Raw genomic sequence first — 22,025 nt, forward strand, 5'->3', positions numbered from 1 at the left:
TAACTGTTCACAGATTGTTAAATTTTATTGTTACACCCTTTAAATTTTTGAAACTTTTCAAAAATGACCGGTATGTATGCATTAGCGTCTCAAAATATGATGATGCAACAAATGTTGCAACTTGATACCGAGATAGGTTCGCATTCTAAATGTCCAAGATTGATGAAGTTCAGTGACTTTGCCAAGTGGGAACCTCGGTTTCATGCACATTTGGGATCTGTTCATCCTGATTGCTCTTACTGTCTTGATGAAGTTTATGTGGCACCAATGATTGGTGATGATACTATTGGGTATACGCCTAAAGTTGTTTCTCAATACTCACAAGAAGAGAAGAAAGCTTTAGAAATCGAGATAAAATCCTATTCTACGCTTACTATGGCATTACCAGAAAATATCTTTCATCAAGTTGGTAGTATCAAGAGATGTGCGTCTTTATTTCAACATCTGCGTATGAGAAGCATGGGAAACACAGCTGAGAGTAAGAAAGTGATGCTCAAGTTTCAGTTTTGAAACTTTAATCTATTGAAGGGAGAAACAGTTGAAGAGATGACTACAAGATTTAGTCATTTAATTGCTGAAATGGACAAGATGAAAATGGAAATTTCTGAAAGGGATAAAATTGACACTATTAAAAGTGTGCTTCCAAGTTCTTACTCAATATTTCTAATGGTCTTGAAAGAAAATGAATATTTCTTGAATGAAGACTTGACGACACTTGAATTTTTACAAAAGATCGATGCCAGAGAGTATGATCTTAAGTGTCAAAAATCCTCCAAAGAAAATCAAGATCCAGCTTTCTATGGCGGAAGTATGCCTCTTAGTTCAACGATCTCTCCAATCACTGCTTTTCTTACTCATGCTGCAAGTGAACAAGAATCAACTATGTTTAATGTACCAAAAGTTTGTTTCTACTATTCTGGTAATTCCGGTGGTTCTGGAAGTTCAACTAATACAAATCCATTTGCTACACCACCTAGTGTTAGTATGAAGGAAGCTGAGCAAAACTTTGCTTTTCTGACAGCTTTTATGTCTTCATATGAAAACTTAGTGAGTAGTAAGATTGCCACAAGTTATTTAACAGATGAGGACTATGATCAGATAGATCCAGATGATCTAGAAATCATGGATTTAAAATGGAACATGGCTATGATCGTTCGTAAAGTTAAAAGATTCATGCAGAGAACTGGAAAAGATCTTCCAGCTTTAAACAAGAAGTTGGGTTTTGACAAATTAAAAGTAAAGTGTTATAATTGTCAAGAATTTGGGCATTTTGCGAAGGAATGTGACAAACCAAGGAAAGAATACACTAGTCCTCGTGGTCAAAGTCAAAATGCTTCTACACCACGAGGAAGTGATGCTGAAAAGAAAACATCTTCTTCTACACCACAAGTAATGTTAGCAGATGGAACCGACTGGTCACAACGGTTACTATGCAATGATGTTCAAGAAAATTTGGCTATGTTTGGGTTACATAAAGATTGTCAAGATGCAACTGGTAGTGAGATGTCTTCCGATAATGATTCTGGATCTGATTCTGACGACTCTTGCGACAAGCCTTCCGAATCAATGTTTGCTTGCATGGCCAAAATCAATGAGGTTAGTAACTCTATTTCTGCTACTTCATCTGTTAAAGCATCATGTGTTGACTGTGAATCTAACAAATCTAAGTTAGAAGCTTTGAAAAACCAAAATGATAGTCTTATACAAGAAATTGCTTCTCTGAAAGATACTTATCGACAATCTCTTGAATCTCAAATGAGATCTCGAGAAAAGATTGAAGCATTGTCGACAAGTAACCATGATCTCAAAGCCGAGTTATCTGTGAAAATGACAATTAATGACCAAAAGTTTCAAGAAATATTGAAACATCATTCAAAGATAACTGAGCTTGAGAATGAGGTTCTTGAGTTGAAGAACAAATTGGGGAAATTTAGAAATTCATCTTTCTGTTGAATAAAATCATTGAGGTATCTGGAAAACAAAAGGATTCCAAGAAAGGTATTGGTTTTGTTGAAATTCCACCACCTTTCCATAATGATTATAAAATTAATCCTTTTACAAGAAAAGAAGAAGATTTGATTCAAAAAGATTCTGTGATTTCTGAAAAACCTAAATTGGTTAAACCTAAAATTGTCAAACCCCAAGTTGCTCCTCAAAAACCTCATGTGGAAAGTAAAAAGGTCTTTGTTGAAAATGTTGACAAAGTGATTATTGAAGATGTGTTTGAACCTGAGATAATACACAAGAATAAGAACATTCCTAGTTCTAATCATATTCTTTGCGAACCTCAAGAGTTTGAGGAAGCTGTGTATGGTTCATTCAAATCTCAAGTGAACAAGGAAAAACTATGAAAACCAACCCAGTGAGGGCAAAGAAGTCAGTTAAACCAAAGATTTCTGACGAGGACTTAATGCGTTTCATTAATCCTCCGAGTTCTAAGACTTCATCGGCTAGAAGTTTTAAGTTAAAAGGAATAAACACGATGTTCACTAAAAAAGATATTCCAATAAGTATCATCAAACCTGAACTTATTGAGAGTGTTTTTGTCAATGAAACTTCAAAAATTAAAGAACTTGAACGTGTGTATGCTCAAACAAAAACATCAGTTCAATCTGATCCATTGACTAAGGCAAAACAACTTTTAAAACAAGCTAAGAAAATTAACTTTGTGAAGTCAACTGGGACAGATACACTAAAAAGTTTTTCGAACTGTTCTAATTTAGATTTTTACTTAATAAAGAAATTTGAATTATCTGATGAGTTTGCTAAGAGCATGACTAAAAATGTGAGTCATCATCAAACTTTTGGGTCATTCATTCCAAATACCTCGCATCATCATCGTGTAAACATGCGAACTTGTTTCTTATGCGGTTAACATGGTCATGTTGTGAGGAATTGTAGTTAGCAGAACTATCAGAATCTTCATTCTTTTATCAAGGACAAATCTAAGCCAATTCCATTGGTTAAGGAGATATTGAAATGACCTGTGTCGTATGCTGATGATACTCATATTTTGTTCTCTAATGTGAATCCTCGGAAGGTTCTTCATGTCAATGAGACACATGGTCAAGTGAAACCAAAATTTGTTCAAACTGAATCCATATGTCAGAACAAGAATTCAAACATTGTTCAGGCAGCTTACTTAAGATGAAAGTCTAGGAAGCCGGTAACTTATTCACAAGTGGCTGAACAACAGTTGAAATCTGTTCAAGTTAATGATCAAAGAGAAAACCAAAAGGTGCCCAAGACTGAGGCCTGGGCTGCCTTTTTGAACTAATCACTTTTGTTTGTGTGTAGGGTTCATCCAAGACCATCTCTGGTGAAAAATGGATTATGGACAGCGGATGTTCTCGCCATATTACTGGAAATCTTAACCTCTTATCAAATGTGAGAAATATTCAAGGGGGTTATGTAGCGTTTGCTGGGAATTCTGGGGGCATGATCACACAAGAGGGTGAAGTTTCAAATGGTCACATTACGTTTGAGAAAGTAAATTATTGTGATAAAGTTGACCATAACTTATTGAGTGTATCACAGATTTTTGATTAAAAGAACACTACGGTATTTACTGACAAAGAATGTCTTATCTTGAAACCGGGTTATGTTATTCCCGAGGACATGGTTGTCATGCGATCACCATGATCAAATGATATTTATGTCTTAAATATGAGTTCTAATGTATCCACATCGATCGAAACATGTTTTGTCTCGAAAGAAACCGAGAAAGACTCGATTCTATGGCATCGAAGAATGGGTCACATACACGTCAGAAAGATGAATTATTTAATGGCAAATGAGTTTGTTGAGGGTGTCTCGCTAAAGAATTTTAAGTTATCCGATCACTGCGTTGCATGCAAAAAGGGCAAGCAGAAGAAGAAGACACATCCCTCTAAGTTATTGAATTCCATTGATACTCCTCTTGAACGACTTCATATGGATTTGTTTGGTCCTGTGAATCGTGCGAGTATTTCTGGGGACTGGTATTGTCTTGTCGTGAATGATGATTATTCAAGATACTCTTGGGTGTTATTTATGAGTTCGAAGGATCAAACGCCTGTTTTGGTACAATACCTTATTACTAAAATCGAATCACTTTACAAACAAAAGGTGAGGAGAATTCGGAGTGAAAATGGAACTGAATTCAAAAACACTATGTTGGATTTCTTTTGTATCCAAAAGGGAATTCACCGAGAATATAGTGCACCTTATGTACCTCAACAAAACGGTGTTGCTGAACGGAAAAATAGAACTCTGATTGAAGCTGCACGCACAATGCTCGCTGATTCTAAGCTTCATGTCCAATTCTGGAATGACAGCTTGTTATATGCTTAATCAAGTTCTAACTGTGAAACGACTCAAGAATACAAGCTACGAGCTCTTAAATAATAGAAAACCTAATTTAAAGTACCCGGAACCATTTGGGTGTCCGTGTACAGTGTTGAAGAAGGATTCGGGTAAATTTGAAGAAAAAGCTATCGAAGGGTATTTTTTGGGATATGCATCTCCACAGAAAAGGATTTTTAATTTCACATATGGTTGTGTTGAAGAATGGTACCATGTGGACTGCCAAAAGTACACTACTCCTTCACAAAGGAAAGGTCCAGACTGGATGTTGACTACGATAGTTTATTTAATTCATTTACTCCTTCGACTGAACACATTGACGAAGATCTGGTTCGAGCATACTTTGAAGATCATTTGACCATTCCAAGATTTTCAAGTTCTAATGATGCTGAAGCTCAACCAGATGCTCCAACTGAAGAACCTCAAGTTGTTTCTCCAGTTGCTATTGATAATGTTTCTACTTCTTCTGATGATGATCAAGCTAAAGATCAAGTTATTGACCTTGACAGTGATAATGTTTCATTTCCCGAGTTAGGTGAACATTACACTAACTTATTTGATAATGTTGTTGTTCCTGAGAATCCTACTCTTCGGATTCATGGATATCATCCACAGGAAAACATCATTGGAGAACTTGATGTGGGCGTTTGTACACGTCATCAAGTTTCTTAGTCAAGTGATAATAACATATTGTGTGCTTACACTAACTTACATTCTTCGGAAAAAGTAAATCTTGCTAAATTCTCTTGCTTTCTATCTCAAGTTGAGCCAACGACAGCTTGTAAGGCACTTGAAGATCCTTCTTGGGTAGAAGCTATGCAAGAAGAATTACAGCAATTTGCACGTTCGGGTGTTTGGGACATAATAGACAAACCTGCTAGAGTCAAGAAAGCCATTCCGACGAAGTGGGTATTTAAGTGTAAGAAAGACGATCGAGGGGTGATTGTCAGAAACAAAGCACGTCTAGTAGTGCAAGGTTTTCATCAGCAAGAGGGTATTGATTACACAGAGGTATATGCTCCAGTTGCAAGATTAGAGTCGATTCGAATCTTCCTGGCATATGCAGCTTATAAGAATATCAAGGTATATCAAATGGATGTTAAAAGTGCTTTTCTCAATGTTGAGTTACACGAGGAAGTGTTTGTTTTACAGCCTCCTGGTTTTGAAGATCCTGATTATCCGGACCGTGTTTACCGATTAAACAAGGCCCTGTATGGTCTACATCAATCCCCGAGAGCTTGGTATGGCACGCTCGCCAACCATCTGACTGATAATGGCTTCAAACGAGGGACTGTCGACTGCACTTTATTTCATAAAACTGTTGGTGACGATCTTCTCCTAGTCCAGATTTATGTCGACGATATTATTTTTGGGTCAACAAACGAAACATTGTGTAAAGAGTTCGAGAATTCCATGCAAACAAAGTTCGAGATGTGCTCGATGGGAGAGATGAATTTCTTTTTAGGGTTGCAGGTTCACCAGTCTGCTCACGGAATTTTTATTCGCCAGACTAAGTATGTGAATGACGTCTTGATCCGATTCAAGATTTCTGCCGGAAAAATCCCTTCTACTCCTTTTCCAGTAGGGCACAATTTATCACCCGGATGAATTGGAGGATTCTGTTGATCCGACCCTTTATCGTGCTATGATTGGTTCTTTAATGTATTTAACGGCTTCTCGACCTGATATTATGTTTGTTGTTTGTCTTTGTGCTAGGTATCAAGCAAGTCCACGAGTGACTCACCTAGCTGCAGTCAAGAGAATTCTTCAGTATTTGAGGGGAAATTCAGACATCGGGTTGTGGTACCCCAAGGATGATATTTTCGATCTTACTGCCTATTCAGACTCGGACTATGGAGGTTGCAAGATCAACTTCAAATCAACGACTACAGGATGTCAATTTTTAGGAAACCGGCTTGTTTCCTGGCAGTGTAAGAAGCAGACAATGGTCTCCACTTCAACCGCCGAAGCTGAGTATGTTGCAGCCTCGAGTTGCTGTTTCCAGGTTTTGTGGTTACAACAACGTCTTCGCGACTACGGTTTGAAGTTTCTTACTACTCCTATTTTGATTGATAATTCTGCTGCAATTTCTATCACAAAGAATCCCGTACAACATTCAAAAACAAATCATATCAAAATTTGATATCACTTTATACGGGATTTCTTTGAGAAGAAGTTAATTGATCTTGAGAAAGTGCACACAGATTTTCAGAAAGCCATCTGTTTACTAAAGCTTTTGACAAAACGCGTTTTAAATTTTTGCTTGATTTAAACAGATTGAAGACCCTCTCTGATATCCTTAAACAAGGATGACTATCTGTATTTTCTGTCATATTTTTCTTTTAAAATTTATTTTGGTTTTAGGGGGTGAAAATCTAGAAAATACAAAAAGAGTAAAAATCTAGAAAATACAAAAAAAAGTGTGTTTTTCGTTAGTATAGATAAAATCCAAAATCATTAAAAAAAAATTTCAAAATTCAAAAATATTGTGATTTCAATTCTTTAATGTTTTTCTTTTAAATATTTAGAAAAACCAAAAACATTTTAAAATTTTGAAAAACCAAAAAGAATGTGATTTATGTTTTGTACAGAAAAATCCGAAAAACCAAAAAGATTGTGAAGGTTATTTTGTTTATAAGAAAATTGAAAAAGATAAAATATTGTGTTTTTAATATTTGTATAGAGAAAAACCAAAATGATTTTTGCAGGTGTTTTTAGATTAATTTATCGCTGAAAATTATGTCGGTTATTTAAGCTTGTGAAGCATGCTTGCATGTCTTCGTCCTATTATTCACTTGTGAATTTATGGTTAGCCATTTATTAATAAACTTAAGTTAACTGGGGAAATTAAATTTATCTTTTCTTTATTTTATGCTTCTCAAAATTTTGAGTTTTTGAAGCAAAAAGAGAACATGATAGTACATTGATTATCTTGACCCCAAATCCAGCAAAAAGTAAGCTTAAATGACTGTGTGCTTAATTGCATTGGTGCATTGGTAGGTCTTAAAACAACCCAGTAGAGTAAAGAATGTGATATAAACATAAAGAAACGCCAAATTGAAAGAGGTGTTAGTCTCTAGAAAAAGTCTCGATGAGGATGGCAGAAATGTAATAGCCAGTCATACTCAAGCCTTATATTTGTTGATCACCCAAAAATAAAATAAAGCAAATAACAAGCGTTAGGATTCTGGACACTGTGAGTCTTTATGCGGCTTAACGGTCTGGGTATTCATAAGCATGAATATTTCACTCGCTTTCTAGAGCAAACCCAAAGTCATTAAACTTGATCACTGCTGTACTTCGTACAATTTAAATTACTGACATGATCAAAATCCGTTATTAGTCATACAATTGTTCCTCCCTTGCGTGCGTCTTAATACCAATAAGAAACGGACCCCAGGGGATACAATGTATGTAAGCCGACAGATGGACTCGTGCATACTCACTCACAGTAAAGGAAACTTGATGCATTGCTCAAAATTTCAAAATTGGTATCAAAAAATTTGATCAACAATATAATGGTTTAAGTCAAGTTGAGGTGATTTGGCAAAAATCAAATTAAGCTTGAACCGAGATTAGCGGCTGATAGTTTCTGATATTATGTGCTTTAATTGAACAAATTAATCATATCACAAAAATACTTGAATGTGTGTTATTAGATTTATGTGGATAACAATACCAATGACCGACTTATCGCTAGTCATAATATCGCTGAAATATAAAACTGTGATGGAAGGGCAATTTGGTCAATATGATTCTCTGCTCAAACTAGACAAAAATACAAAAATATGTTATGTTTTTGAAAAATTAATGAAAACACAAAAAGATTGTCTATTTTTAATTGATTCGGATATTCTTTTGTAAATGCATTCTTTAATTCTTTAAATTTTTACAAAATACTAAAAATATTTTCGTCTTCTTTGTACAAATTATTTAAATAAGTTAAGTTATGTTTCGTAAAATTAAAACACATTTTAAGGTATTTGGTTGTCGGGATAAAAATATTCTCGATAACCTAATTTATTTTATTTAACTATTTAATCCATTTATTTGTTTAATTTAAAATTAAATAAAGATTTTAATTTGTTAAAAGCTAATTTGTTATTTATGGATAACGAACTAGGTGATTCTTTTGCGAACTAGCTTCTGGTTCGCTCACCTAATTTGCTTCCGCACTCTGTAACGAATCATCCCTTCATTATATATATTTAACGAATCATGACACGAATCATGTCTTGATTTGCTACCTTTAATTTAACGAATTAAGTAGCGATTCGCCAAAATAAGGTAACGAATTGAGTTAGCGAATGGGCTAATTCGTTAATTTTAATTTAAACGAAACGTTTGATTCGTGAAAGTTGCACCTCGGGTGGTGTGCAATTATTTAAAAAGACTAGAAACTCAACAGTTTCTACATTGTTCTTCGTCTTCCTTCACCATAAAGTTACTCTACCAAATCTTTCTCTGAAATCTCGACTACCTTATTTTTTGTATTTCAAAGACATTTTCGAGTTTATAAGGTATAGACGTTCATGGCGATATCATTTTCGTCAAAAATGGCATAGATTTGAGAACCTAATAATTGATGTTTAGGGGTTTAAGGGTTTCCGAAGTTTTGAAATCCATTTCAGTATAATTTATGTTGAAGAACTATATGATTTTGATGTCATTGTTATTGGAATCATATTCCGATACCCTTGGTGGGCTACAATCATGATTTGATTGTTGTTTGCCGGGTTAATTATAGTTTCGTGTTATCGGTGTTTACAGTGGGTTCGTCTAACCTTTGTACTTTGAGATTTTGAGTCTTAATCTCATTCATCTTCGATTACGAACGTAATTCCGAGTACAACGAGCTCATTATTGCGATGGTTCAACGATAGTTATGGTCTAATTGGATCTGTGATTATACTGTTGACTATTGTTGTTCATCTTATTTTTGACTTTGACCAAGGTGGTCAAAGAACAAGTCTTTATTATCTTGACCATTCGTTAATCTTAGCCAATTGGGACTGTTTCGTGTCCAATTCGTTAAGATCATATAATAACTAGCTAAGCGAATAAGATGTTACACGAATCAGATATGGATTCGTTTAAAATATAACGAACTAGAGTTTAGTTCGTCAAAATTAAATAGTAATTCGCTATGTTCAGTTCGTTAAAGTATTTACTTGATAGGGAATCGCCTGATTCGTTATCTTATTGTAACGAATCAGTGTGATTCCCAACGAATGACATTTATTAATTAACTTAATTTCAATATTCAATTAATTTAATTAAAGAATTTAAAACGTCTAATATGAGTAAATATATTAATTATACATATCCTTTGATCACGTATACACCATCTATAGATATGTTGATATATTTTGATATCTCTTCTCATATTCGATTTTCTTTATGCAGTAAAACATGACTGATCAAGAACAATAAAATCAATCACCACCAGAACAACCTCCATAAGGACAACCACCACAACAAGATCAACAAGCTGAAGTTATCTTATTGTCGTTTGATAAAAAGCACAACATTTGTGCTTATGTTGATCAAGATGTACCTGATTTGGAAACATTTGGAGATTTGTTGACTTTCTTACGACGATCAAAGATACACTATGCTATCACTGCTAGACCAAAGGTGTATCTAAGTATTATCAGACAATTTTGGAACACGGCTGCATATGTTGAAGAAAATCAGATCATCAGTGCTACAATCAATCAAACTCCAATTACAATTGATGTTGCAGTGATTCGCCGAGTACTTCAATTCGATGATAATGACGATTACCCGAGTGAATTTGACAGGTCATTAGTTAGAGGACTATTCACCCATTTGCACTATAATGGAAATATTCTTAAGTCCATGTTGAATAAGAATGGGGTGTTGCACCATACAAGTATCTGCTACACGTTTTACTTCATTGTATGAGTGGCCGTCGAGGTGGTTTTGATGAGTGTAGACTGAGTTTGCAATCCGCCTTTGTTTCCTTGATTCTAAACAAGCCGTATAATTATTCAGAGTTAGTATTTGATCATTTGAAGGAACAGGTTCAACAAACTCTTCAGTCGAAGAAATTCTTGATGTACCCTCGTTTCCTACAGCTTATTATTCAAGAATTGATTCCGAATTTGGATATCGATCTTACAAGAGTGAATGATGTACTTCATCAAGAACACATGACTGCTGATACCGTTCATCGTATGTTAATTTATAGAAAGGAGAAACCACAGGATAAATGGATGATTGGTCATATAATCAATCCGAATTATGTATGTCCTCCTAATGAGCGCTGGATCCACGATGATTCAGATTCTGAGCGTGAAGGGGGAGAAGGTGGGAACAATGATGGTGGAGATGATGATGGGAATGATAGTGATGGTGGAGCTGATGAACGAGCTTTTAAAGAACAACAAGATGCAGTCGATGCTGCTCTAGCTGCCACCATGAAAGCTCAGCTGGAAAGAAAAAGAAAGGGTAAAGCTGTAGCTACTAGTGAACCATCAAAGAAGCCCCGTGTGTCTGCTGGGGCTGGGGTAATCATTGGAACCCCACCACCACGTCATACAACGCCTCAAAGCTCGGCGGTGCCGCTAACTACTAGCACTCCGATGCTTACTTTGACGACGACGTTAGTGTCACACGAGAGGCTCGGTCTTATTCCTCAAATGGCGTTAACCGAGATACCGAGACCTCCTGCTGCATTGTCTACAGTTTCCCCAACCCCATCCATAAGACCTCCTCCTACAACTACAACTCCTCCTCCACCTCCGCCTAGTGATATCTCATTTATGAGAATTACTCGGCCTCAAGGACCTGTTCAACCTGTTCACCCGTCCGTATACAACTTGCCCCCAAGTCGTCAAACTGAAATGCTGCTAAATCTGCTACATATATATGAAAATCAAATTGTAGCTGACTGTCAAAATCAAGAACGACTCATGGAGAATCAAAGACGAATGATGAGTTATATTTCTTTCTGTCAGAAGGAGACTAAGTCGTCGCGTACGATTGTTGAGTCTCAGGGGGTGAAATTAAAGGAACAATAAGAGTTGATTTTACAATTAACTTGTAAAGAAGATGCCCTCAAGAAACTCAAGAATGACGACGATGATCCTGACGAATATGGTGCAAGAGGTGAGCCTAAACAATCGCATGGTTCATCCTCTGGTGCTGGTGTTAGTGGCGGTGATGATTCGAGCAAACAAATTATTATTTATCAAGATCCAACAGCTGCCAAGCCAATTGAAATGATTGCAGCTAACACAGTGATATTTGTTGATGGATCAGGGGTGTTTAAGAGTGTGGTGAACAGAGACGAGATACAGGTTGGTGAGTTTGTAGAAAGATCTTTGACACGGAAGCAGATTTCAATACTGCTTGGGCTGAATGACGATCAATTAAATGTGTTAGAGGCTGAGCCCGATGTTGAGGTTGTGAATGAAGAAGGGTTGGATGAGGATCCGTTGTTTATGAATACGGATTTTTTTATGAGAATGAGGACATTGAGATGGAGGATGTGACTGCTGATGAGTACCCGGACTTGTATCAACACACGAACGTTGATCAAGGTGCCCCGGTATTTCAAGAAGAGGTGTTTAAAGAGACTGATGATGAATTGGAAAAGGTTGTGCAGCGAACAGTTCCCTCACTCAAAGAAGTGACTGATGTGGACGTAGAAAGATGGTTCAAACGTCATAAAGTGGGTAAAATTATCAATGCTTATCGTTATGTAGATCAAGAAAGAAAAGATACTGCTGCTGCTTGGGTTAAGGCTAATCAGGTGACTATCTTCAAGACCGTTTCAAAGGTACACGGTGATATTGTTTCATGGGTTTATGACTCTGACCTTAAGGTATGTATAGTCAAGTGGGAAAAGGGTGTCCAGTATTACGAGAAAATAAGGGATGTTTTAACTCTACCGCGTTGGGATGTACGAACCCTCGCGAGACGTCCATTAATCAATCGTGGGGGTTATCGAACAGCCGAGTGGTTTCACCAACACTTACTGTTCGAGGTCAATCATGGCCTCAAATTCTTCAAGCCCCAGGTCCCAAGACGTAAGCGCATTGACGAGATTGATCCAAGGACTGGCTGGAAGAAACTTTTCTTGAAAGTGAAGCCGCCAAAGACGATGAAAAAGGTTCCTGTGACGACGATGCCTTAAAATATTTATCTGTATTTCAACCGCTGGTAATATGACAACCACACCAGCGAGGACGTTATTGTTTTGGGAAGAGGTCTGAAGACTAAGTTTATCAAGATAATCGACCCTGTGTGGTTGGTTAACTTATCAGAGACCGACAATGACGTGCTCTTCAGGAAGCAGATCTTGTTCGAGCGCCAAGAAGATTACGACCTGGTTATGCAATTCCAACGAGTCGTTCGTGTGTGTCATGAACATGGAATTCATAGTTGCAGAGACTGGCAGTCCAAGCGCTTCAAATAATTTAAAGACAAAGAGCTCAATACGAGGGGGTGTCTGTTAGTACACGGTTTTGCGTCTAGAGTCTTTGTATTTATCGTTAACGATTTTTTTTATGTTTAATGTAATAAATAGTTTATTTTTTAATCAGTTCGCTAAGTTAAAGGCTAGTTCGCTAGGGGATGTTAGCGAACTAGCCAATTAATGTATTCCCTTCTGATTCGTTAGGGAAAGTTAACGAATCAGGGGGTGCTTCGCTATGATTATTTATGTAACTGTCACACCCTCAAAATCCACTAACGGAGTTTTACCGTCAGAGGGTGTGAACTAACAGGATCGGAATCATTAGTTATAATCAAACCATAAAAACGTTTAAATGAAAATAAGTGCGGAAGCGTAAAAAAAACCAAAAGACAAAAGTTGCGTCACGCAAGACGACTTAAAACCCAATGACAACAGTTTAAAATCGGTTTGCATAAACAAAAGCGTTTCAACCAATGCATGATCCTATACCGCGCGCCCGCCTCGGCTACCTGAGAATAACATACTAAAAGTGTCAACACGAGGTTGGTGAGTTCACAAGTTTATATAAAATAAAGTGTTTAACGTTTAGCGTTTTGCGTATTGCGTTTAGCGTTTTGCGTTTAGCGTTTACCAGATAGTGTTAAATCAGTTATATATTTATAGGTAGCTAGCCTATAAAGCAAGTATTACTAAGTGTTCGACACCGAAGCTGACTGTTTATCAAGTGCCTTGCCACCAGGTCATCCAGACCATGGTAATGTGTTAGCCAAAATTACACCCACTCGACCTCCAGTCGAGTTTAGCGTTGGGTGGGGTTTGTCAAACCCAGTAGTACTACTCAACAGTGACTCGCTATTTTCCAATATTAAACGGTTCGATGTGTAGGACTTCAATTGTTTCGTTTGCCACTTAGCCTTTACAAGTGATATATAATCTACTAACAAAATCTAAAGCGTTTTCGGAGTATGTTATCTCCCCCAAGTGAAAAGCGTTTAAAAAGTTTAAAAAGGGGAAAGTGAAACTCACTGTTTGCAAAGAATTCCCAAAAGCAAGTCACCAAGTGATGCGCGTCACAGAAAACTCTCACTTGCGTTCTATAACAACAAGGAGATTTTCTAAGTATCGGAACTATTATCGAGTCTCTAGACCCGGCACATAATTCCTAAGCACAAGACACGTTTCGTGTTTCATTTGTGAATCGTGTGTGAATTTAACAAGTATATTTGTGATACGTTACACGTGTAAACAACTTCCCAAGCATCATGTATAAACATAGCATACTTCTAGTAATGTTCTAACACAAGGGTATTTTGGTCAAACACGTAGCAATTATCGATTATCAACATATTTCATGTACTTTCGCCTAACTCAGCAACTAGCTTTACCGTGACAGATTACTACTAGTAAAGATTACTCTAATTCACAGATCACAACTCATCAATTAATTCATCAAAAATTACCACAATAGCATACATGTGTTAGGTTTCCAGAACATATTTTGTTGTATTTTTATTCCACATATATTTCTCACAATGATCAATTTACTACAGCAAACTCACAACAGTGAAAATTCATGCGCAACAGAATGTTATTTGAAATTCCCGTTAAATGGAAAATTCAAAAAATGAAAGACCAATTGGGTTAGGTTCTTAACTCAACAATTTGACTTCCAGAAGTGGAACCAACCCATTTGGTCTTGTAGTTCATGAGATATAATATTTACAAATCAACCAAACATCAGGTCTCACAATTCAGATATGGTCAACATTTTTGTAAATCATAAAAGTTAACTTTTTCACGTTCAAAAATTGAAAATTTATATTCTTTAGAAACTAGACTCAACTTAGTTCACTGTAGTATAAATTATCTCGACCAATTTTCACAATCACACCCTGTTACAGTCAATTGAACATCAATAACACAATATGTCCAGAAACTGTTTGCATCCAAACTCAACATATTAACTATCTATGGACCATAATCCGTTCATATGACATTCTAGACACCATAACCACTATCCATGCACATCAATTACACACTACATACATGATTAGGGTTTTATTTAAACTCAAAATCAAAGACACCAACGATTAACATGTAATAACACATATTCTAGTTATCAATTCACAATCAATACATCATCTAATCAAACAAAACATATGAACACCATACATATGATTTTCGGACCTAGGGTTTATAATTATACCTTCAAAAACACCAAAGCAAGCAAGAGGAAGGTAGAAGATGGCTAGAAACGGGTGTAGGATGCTTCAATTGAGAAAGACAAGATCAAAAATCAAGTAATATGTGTGTGTGTGTGAGCCGATCGGAAGGAGAGGGGGGGGGGGGGGCTGCCGTCGGGTTTGGGAGGAGTGAAAGAGAGGGCTAGGGTTCTTGATTAATATTATTTAATAACAAGATGTTACGCTTTAGTCCCTCAACTTTTAATTGTTACTTTTCTAGCTTAATTAACTAGTTCTTGTTTCTTGTCTAGCATCACACATAATATAATCAAGTAACACATATGTTAACACATAATTATCACATAACTATTGTTTTGACGTTTTTCGTTTATTTACCAATTGTTTGTGTCAACTCGTTTGTGTTTCGGTGCAATTTCAGAAAGACTACACATGTAGTAGTTGTCAAGCGTCATTTAAACCCTAGTTTAAATGTAATGAGGTGTGCGTTATAGATTCAATGATATTTAAGTTTGAATTGACGGAGTTGAGTTAACGGAGTTAACCTGAAATTGACGAATGTCACATCATTCCCATGTTAAAGAATTTTCGTCCCGAAAATTTGAGTCAAGTCATGATGAATGTCTGAAAAAGTAAGAAAAAATTTCAGTTTGTCATATCATCCCATAGTAGAAAGAAATTTCGTCCCGAAATTTAATTCATACTTCCGGTGATTTCTGACGGTTTGTCGGGTTTTGCGGTTTTCTGTGTTTGGTCAGCCCTTCAAAAAGGTGAGGATACTTTTTCATCATTTGATCCTCGCGTTCCCACGTGAACTCTGGTCCACGTCTCGAGTTCCAACGAACCTTAACAATTGGAATTTTGCTGTGCTTGAGTGTTTTGGTTTCCCAATCCAAAACTTCGACTGGTTCTTCAATGAAGCGTAACTGTTCATCAACTTGCAGTTCATCCAAAGGGACTACTTGGGTTTCATCAGATATGCATTTCTTCAAATTGGATAAGTGGAATACATTGTGTATGCCACTGAGTTCCGTTGGTAGGTCCAGTCGGTACGCCACCGGACCAATGCGCTCAGTTATCCGGTAAGGACCAATGTATCGTGGGTTGAGTTTGTTTCGCTTCCCAAAGCGAACCACACCTTTCCAAGGTGAGACTTTGAGTAATACTTGGTCGTTCACTTGAAATTCGAGGGGCTTTCGGCGCTTGTCGGCGTAACTCTTTTGACGATCTCGTGTTGCTGCCATGCGGTTTCGGATTTGAACAATCTTTTCAGAGGTTTCGAGTACCAATTATGGACCAGTGATTTGGCTGTCACCCACCTCTGCCCAGCAGAGAGGTGATCGACACTTCCGTCCGTACAGCGCTTCAAACGGCGCTGCTTTAATACTTGCGTGGTAGCTGTTATTATACGAGAATTCTACCAAAGGTAAGTGGGGTTCCCAACTTTTTCCGAAATCCAACACGCATGCACGCAACACGTCCTCCAAGGTCTGAATGGTGCATTCACTTTGCCCATCTGTCTGAGGATGGTATGCTGTGCTCATATCAAGACGGGTGCCTAGTGCGCTTTGTAGTGACTTCCAAAAGTGCGAAGTGAAACGAGAATCTTGATCAGAAATGATTGAGACAGGCACTCCGTGTCTAAACACCACTTCTTTCATGTAGACACGAGTCAGTCTTTCCATTTTGTCCGATTCCTTAATCGCTAAGAAGTGTGCAGACTTAGTCAATCGGTCAACGATCACCCAGATGGTATCGCATCTCGTCGGTGTTTTAGGTAATCCCGTGATAAAATCCATTGAAATGTGTTCCCATTTCCACATTGGAAGTTCCGGTTGCTGTAGCAGGCCAGATGGCTTCTGATATTCTATTTTGACTCTTGCACATGTCAAGCATTTGCTCACATAGGTGGCAATGTCGGCTTTCATGTTTGGCACCAGTAAAGTGCCTTTAAGTCATGGTACATTTTATCTGAGCCGGGGTGGATAGAATATCGAGACTTGTGTGCTTCGTCCATCACTAGAGTTCTCAACTCTCCGTATCGTGGAATCCAAATCCGGTTCTCAAAATATCAGACCCCGTCCGATTTGGTTTCAAGTTGCTTGCTCATGCCCCGCATGAGTTTTGATGGAAGATTATCATCCTTCAAGGCTTCGAGTTGCGCATCGCGAATCTGATCGGGTAAGTTGGCATGAATCGTGAGTTTCAGTGCTCGCACTTGCCTGGGTTTATCGGTTTCTTTTCTGCTAAGGGCGTCGGCCACTACATTGGCCTTGCCAGGGTGGTACTTGATGGCACAATCAAAATCCTTAAGCAGCTCGACCCAACGACGCTGTCGCATGTTCAGCTCCTTCTGATTGTAGATATGTTGGAGACTCTTGTGGTCGGTGTAAATGGTAAACTTGGTACCGTACAAGTAATGCCTCCATATCTTAAGGGCAAACACCACAGCTCCAAGTTCCAAGTCATGGGTCGTGTAGTTCTTCTCGTGAATTCGTAGTTGTCGAGAGGCATAGGCTATAACCTTCTCGAGTTGCATCAGCACACAACCGAGACCTTGTATCGATGTATCACAATGTACCTCAAAATTCTCTGTTCCCTCGGGGAGGGCTAAAATAGGGGCGCTACAGAGTTTGGTTTTCAATAGTTGGAAAGCGGAGTCTTGCGCGTCACCCCAATTGTAATTAGTACCATTGTGAGTCAAAGCGGTGAGGGGTTGAGAAATCTTTGAAAATCCCTCGATAAAACGCCGGTAGTAGCCAGCCAGTTCTAGGAATTGCCGCACCTCAGTCGGAGTCTTAGGTGCTCCCCAGTTTTTGATGGCCTCTACCTTACCAGGATCGACATGGATACCATTCTCGTTGATCACATGTCCTAAAAAGTGAACCTCGCGAAGCCAAAATTCGCATTTCGAGAGTTTAGCGTACAATTATTCCTTCTTCAACAATTCCAGAATTAATCTCAAGTGTTCTTCGTGGTCAGCCTTGTCCTTGGAGTAAACGAGAATATCATCAATGAACACAATCACAAACTTGTCGAGGTACGTATTGCATACTCGATTCATGAGATCCATAAATACAGATGGTGCGTTGGTTAAGCCAAAAGGCATAACCGAAAACTCAAAGTGACCGTACCGTGTTCTGAAAGCTGTCTTTGAAATATCTTCTTCGTGCACTCTTAGTTGATGGTAACCAGATCTCAGATCGATCTTCTAGTAGTAACTCGATCCTTGAAGCTGGTCAAACAGATCATCAATTCGGGGTAAGGGATAACGGTTCTTAATCGTCACCTTGTTCAATTCCCGGTAGTCGATACACATTCGGAAAGTCCTGTCCTTCTTTCGGACAAATATGACAGGGGCTCCCCATGGCGATGAGCTAGGTCGGATAAAACCTTTATCCAACAAATCTTGCAACTGAGTGGACAACTCCTGAAGTTCCACCGGTGCGAGCCGATACGGGGCTCGTGCTATGGGTGCTGCACCGGGGGTCAATTAGATTTGGAATTCGACTTGTTGAATAGGAGGGAGTCTAGGCAAATCCACCAGGAAAACTTCCGGAAAATATCGCACAATCGGTATATCTTCGATTCGTTTCTCCTCCGTGGGTTTCTCGATAATATGCGCTAAAATTGCCGGATGACCCTTTCGTAAATATTTCTGCGCCTTCATGAGGGTGATGACGCTGGTAGTCATGCCGCGCTTCTCGCCCTAGATCGAAATGATCTCGCCGGAAGGGGTAGTGATGTGGACTATCTTGTCGTGACATATAATCTCCGCTCGGTTCTCAGATAGCCAGTCCATGCCGACAACGACATCGAAACTACCAAGCGCAAAAGGTGTAAGGTCGATATAAAATATATGACCTGATAGTTTCACCTTACATCCCGCAAGTACAAGAGTCGTTACTATAGTCTTACCGTCAGCTAATTCAACAGGAAACTTAGCATCTAACGGGGTTGGAGTTAAGTCTAAGAGTTGGCTAAAGGCTTTCGACACAAAACACCTATCAGCTCCAGTGTCAAACAAAACAGAAGCAAAACAGTCGTTCACAGGAAACTTACCAGTCACCACATACGGATCGTTGTGAGCTTGACCCGACCCAATGACGAAAGCTCTTCCTTTACTATTGCTTCCGCCGCCGCTGCTTCCTCCATTGTTCTCGTTCTGTTTTAACTTGGGGCAATCTTTTCTGAAATGACCCTCTTGACCACACTCAAAACATCCTTTAGTCGTCATAGGTGATTTAGGAGCACCTTTTGCCGCTAGGTCTCCCCTACATTCCTTGGCCTGATGACCCATTTTTCCGCATCTCAAACACTTGACACGGTCACTCGGGCCAGCATGATGATAGTTGCACCTGTTGCATTTCGGGTGTTTCCTAGCATACCCGCTCGAACCCTGCCCGCTACCGTTGTTGCTATTGTTGGGACCCTGATAGTTGAAGCTCCAGGTGAATTCGGGCTTGAGGTAGTGTTGTTGCTGTGGGGGGTTCGAGGATGAGGACCTGACGTTGTCGAACTTTCTCTTTCCATTACTCGGGTTGTTGTTGCTGTTGTTGTCAGTGCTCGGGTTGTCACGGGCCTTAGCGGTTGAACCTCTAGGTGGTAACGCACCTTGGGTCACTGCTTGATCCGTTAATTTGTGAGCTAATCGGATCGCTTGTTGAATCATGGCTGGTCTAGAAGACGTCACCATGCCCTTTATTTGCGGTGCTAACCCATCAATGTACATCTCAATCCTCTTACTAGGCGGGTCTACCATCCGTGGACACATCACAGCTAACTCGTGAGAACGGGTGGTGTAGGCTTCAATTTCGGAACCCACCATCTTCAATGACCAAAACTCGGATTCCAACTTTGCAATCTCCTCTCGAGGACAATACTCTTCACACATCATATTTTTGAACTCTTCCCAGTTCATGGCGTTAGCCAGTTCCAATCCAAGAATCTGCACATTCGAATTCCACCAAGTGAGTGCAGAGTCTTCAAGTGTCCCAGCAGCAAATTTGACCCTACTGGCAGGCGGACAGTTACACATCTCAAACGCTGATTCGGCCTTCTCAGCCCAACGCAGGAACCCTATGGCTCCCTCGGTGCCCTTAAAGGAACTGGGCTTGCAATCCAAATAGTTCTTGAAAGTACACGTTCAAGTTGGACCTCCAGCTTGATTCTGGACATGTACGGCTAGAGCGGCCGCCGCGTGGTCGTTCAGCAGAGTTTGGAGTTCTGCTGCAGTCAAGTTAATGTTACCGCGACCGTGTCCAGCATTTCTTCCTGTCATTTCCTAGAATCACAGCATAGAATGTTAAGCATGAATTTTTCTTTCATATGCAACACGCCATACATCTAATAAAAAGATAGGTAAGAAAGAAATAAGAAACAAACATCACATCACAACCATATATTAATCCAAATAATAATTCATGATTAAAACCATTGTATTCGCTACAAGGTATTTAAAACCAATCCTTAAAATCATAGAAAATAATAGTTTCGATGGAGACAACCCCTCCATCTAGGTGTTATCATCCTTAGATGTCATCGTCTGAGGACACCTCTGAGTGTGCCTCCTCCTCAGCCGGTTCTTCCTCCGGTTCCTCTTCGGGTTCCTCCTCGGGATCTTCCTCGGGATCCTCCTCAGGCTCCTCTTCGGGATCTTCTTCGGGTTCCTCTTCAGGCTCTGCCTCAGGTTCGGCTGCGTTCTGAGCAATTTGCATTTGTAAGACATCGCAATGCTCTAAAGCTATCTCGGTTCGGGTCCTTTCCACTTGGAGTTGCTCTTGCATGTCTATCATCTCGGCTTGCATCTTTCTCATAATCTTCATCTGTTGATCATTAGCCTCTTGCATTTCCTTCATTGCCGCTGTCAGGCGGGAAATTTCCTCTTTAGTTTCGGTTCCATCTTTTAACAATCCGGATACGTTCGCTCTCGTATAGCGCATTTAACCAACGTCACGCTCCAAACAAGAAACAACAGCTGCGAGCACACGCTCTACAGGTTCAGTTATAGGTGGTAGGGTGTTGGGGTAAGCAGGATGGCTCGGGTGAGGTAGCGGGGGAACATGTTCACGATAGACCATACGCCTGATCATATTAGGGTACCAATCCCAGCTAACTTCGTTTTCGTACATGCCTCCAGATAAGCGATACCTCTTCAATGCAGGAGCTTCGAGTTCCGGGACTACACGGGGTGGCGATGAGGTAGGTAGCTGCGGTTCCTTCCCATGAGCATGAGTCATCTGATCGGATGATGATGATGGTGGTGTCGACATCCCTACAGGTCAGCCATGTATGCGCGCGTATGAGTGAAAGAGGTAAAGAGATAAGATAACAAAGACTACACAAACATATGCAGTGCGTATCATTATAACTAATGGGTCGTCGCGGTTATAGTCTAGTATGCATGCAGCTTCTAGTTCGCTATAACCAATGGCTCTGATACCAATCTGTCACACCCTCAAAATCCACTAACGGATTTTTACCGTCAGAGGGTGTGAACTAACAGGATCGGAATCATTAGTTATAATCAAACCATAAAAACGTTTAAATGAAAATAAGTGCGGAAGCGTAAAAAAACCAAAAGACAAAAGTTGCGTCACGCAGGACGACTTAAAACCCAATGACAATAGTTTAAAATCGGTTTGCATAAACAAAAGCGTTTCAATCAATGCATGATCCTATACCGCTCGCCCGCCTCGGCTACCTGAGAATAACATACTAAAAGTGTCAACACGAGGTTGGTGAGTTCACAAGTTTATATAAAATAAAGCGTTTAGTGTTTTGCGTTTACCAGATAGTGTTAAATCAATTATATATCTATAGGTAGCTAGCCTATAAAGCAAGTATTACTAAGTGTTCGACACCGAAGCTGACTTTTTATCAAGTGCCTTGCCACCAGGTCATCCAGACCATGGTAATGTGTTAGCCAAAATTACACCCACTCGACCTCCAGTCAAGTTTAGCGTTGGGTGGGGTTTGTCAAACCCAGTAGTACTACTCAACAGTGACTCGCTATTTTCCAATATTAAACGGTT

The sequence above is a fragment of the Bidens hawaiensis genome, unplaced genomic scaffold (assembly GCF_021521415.1).
Source record: "Bidens hawaiensis isolate Kalapana, Puna unplaced genomic scaffold, B.hawaiensis_p1.1 tig00003540_1, whole genome shotgun sequence".
Classification (NCBI taxonomy): domain Eukaryota; kingdom Viridiplantae; phylum Streptophyta; class Magnoliopsida; order Asterales; family Asteraceae; genus Bidens; species Bidens hawaiensis.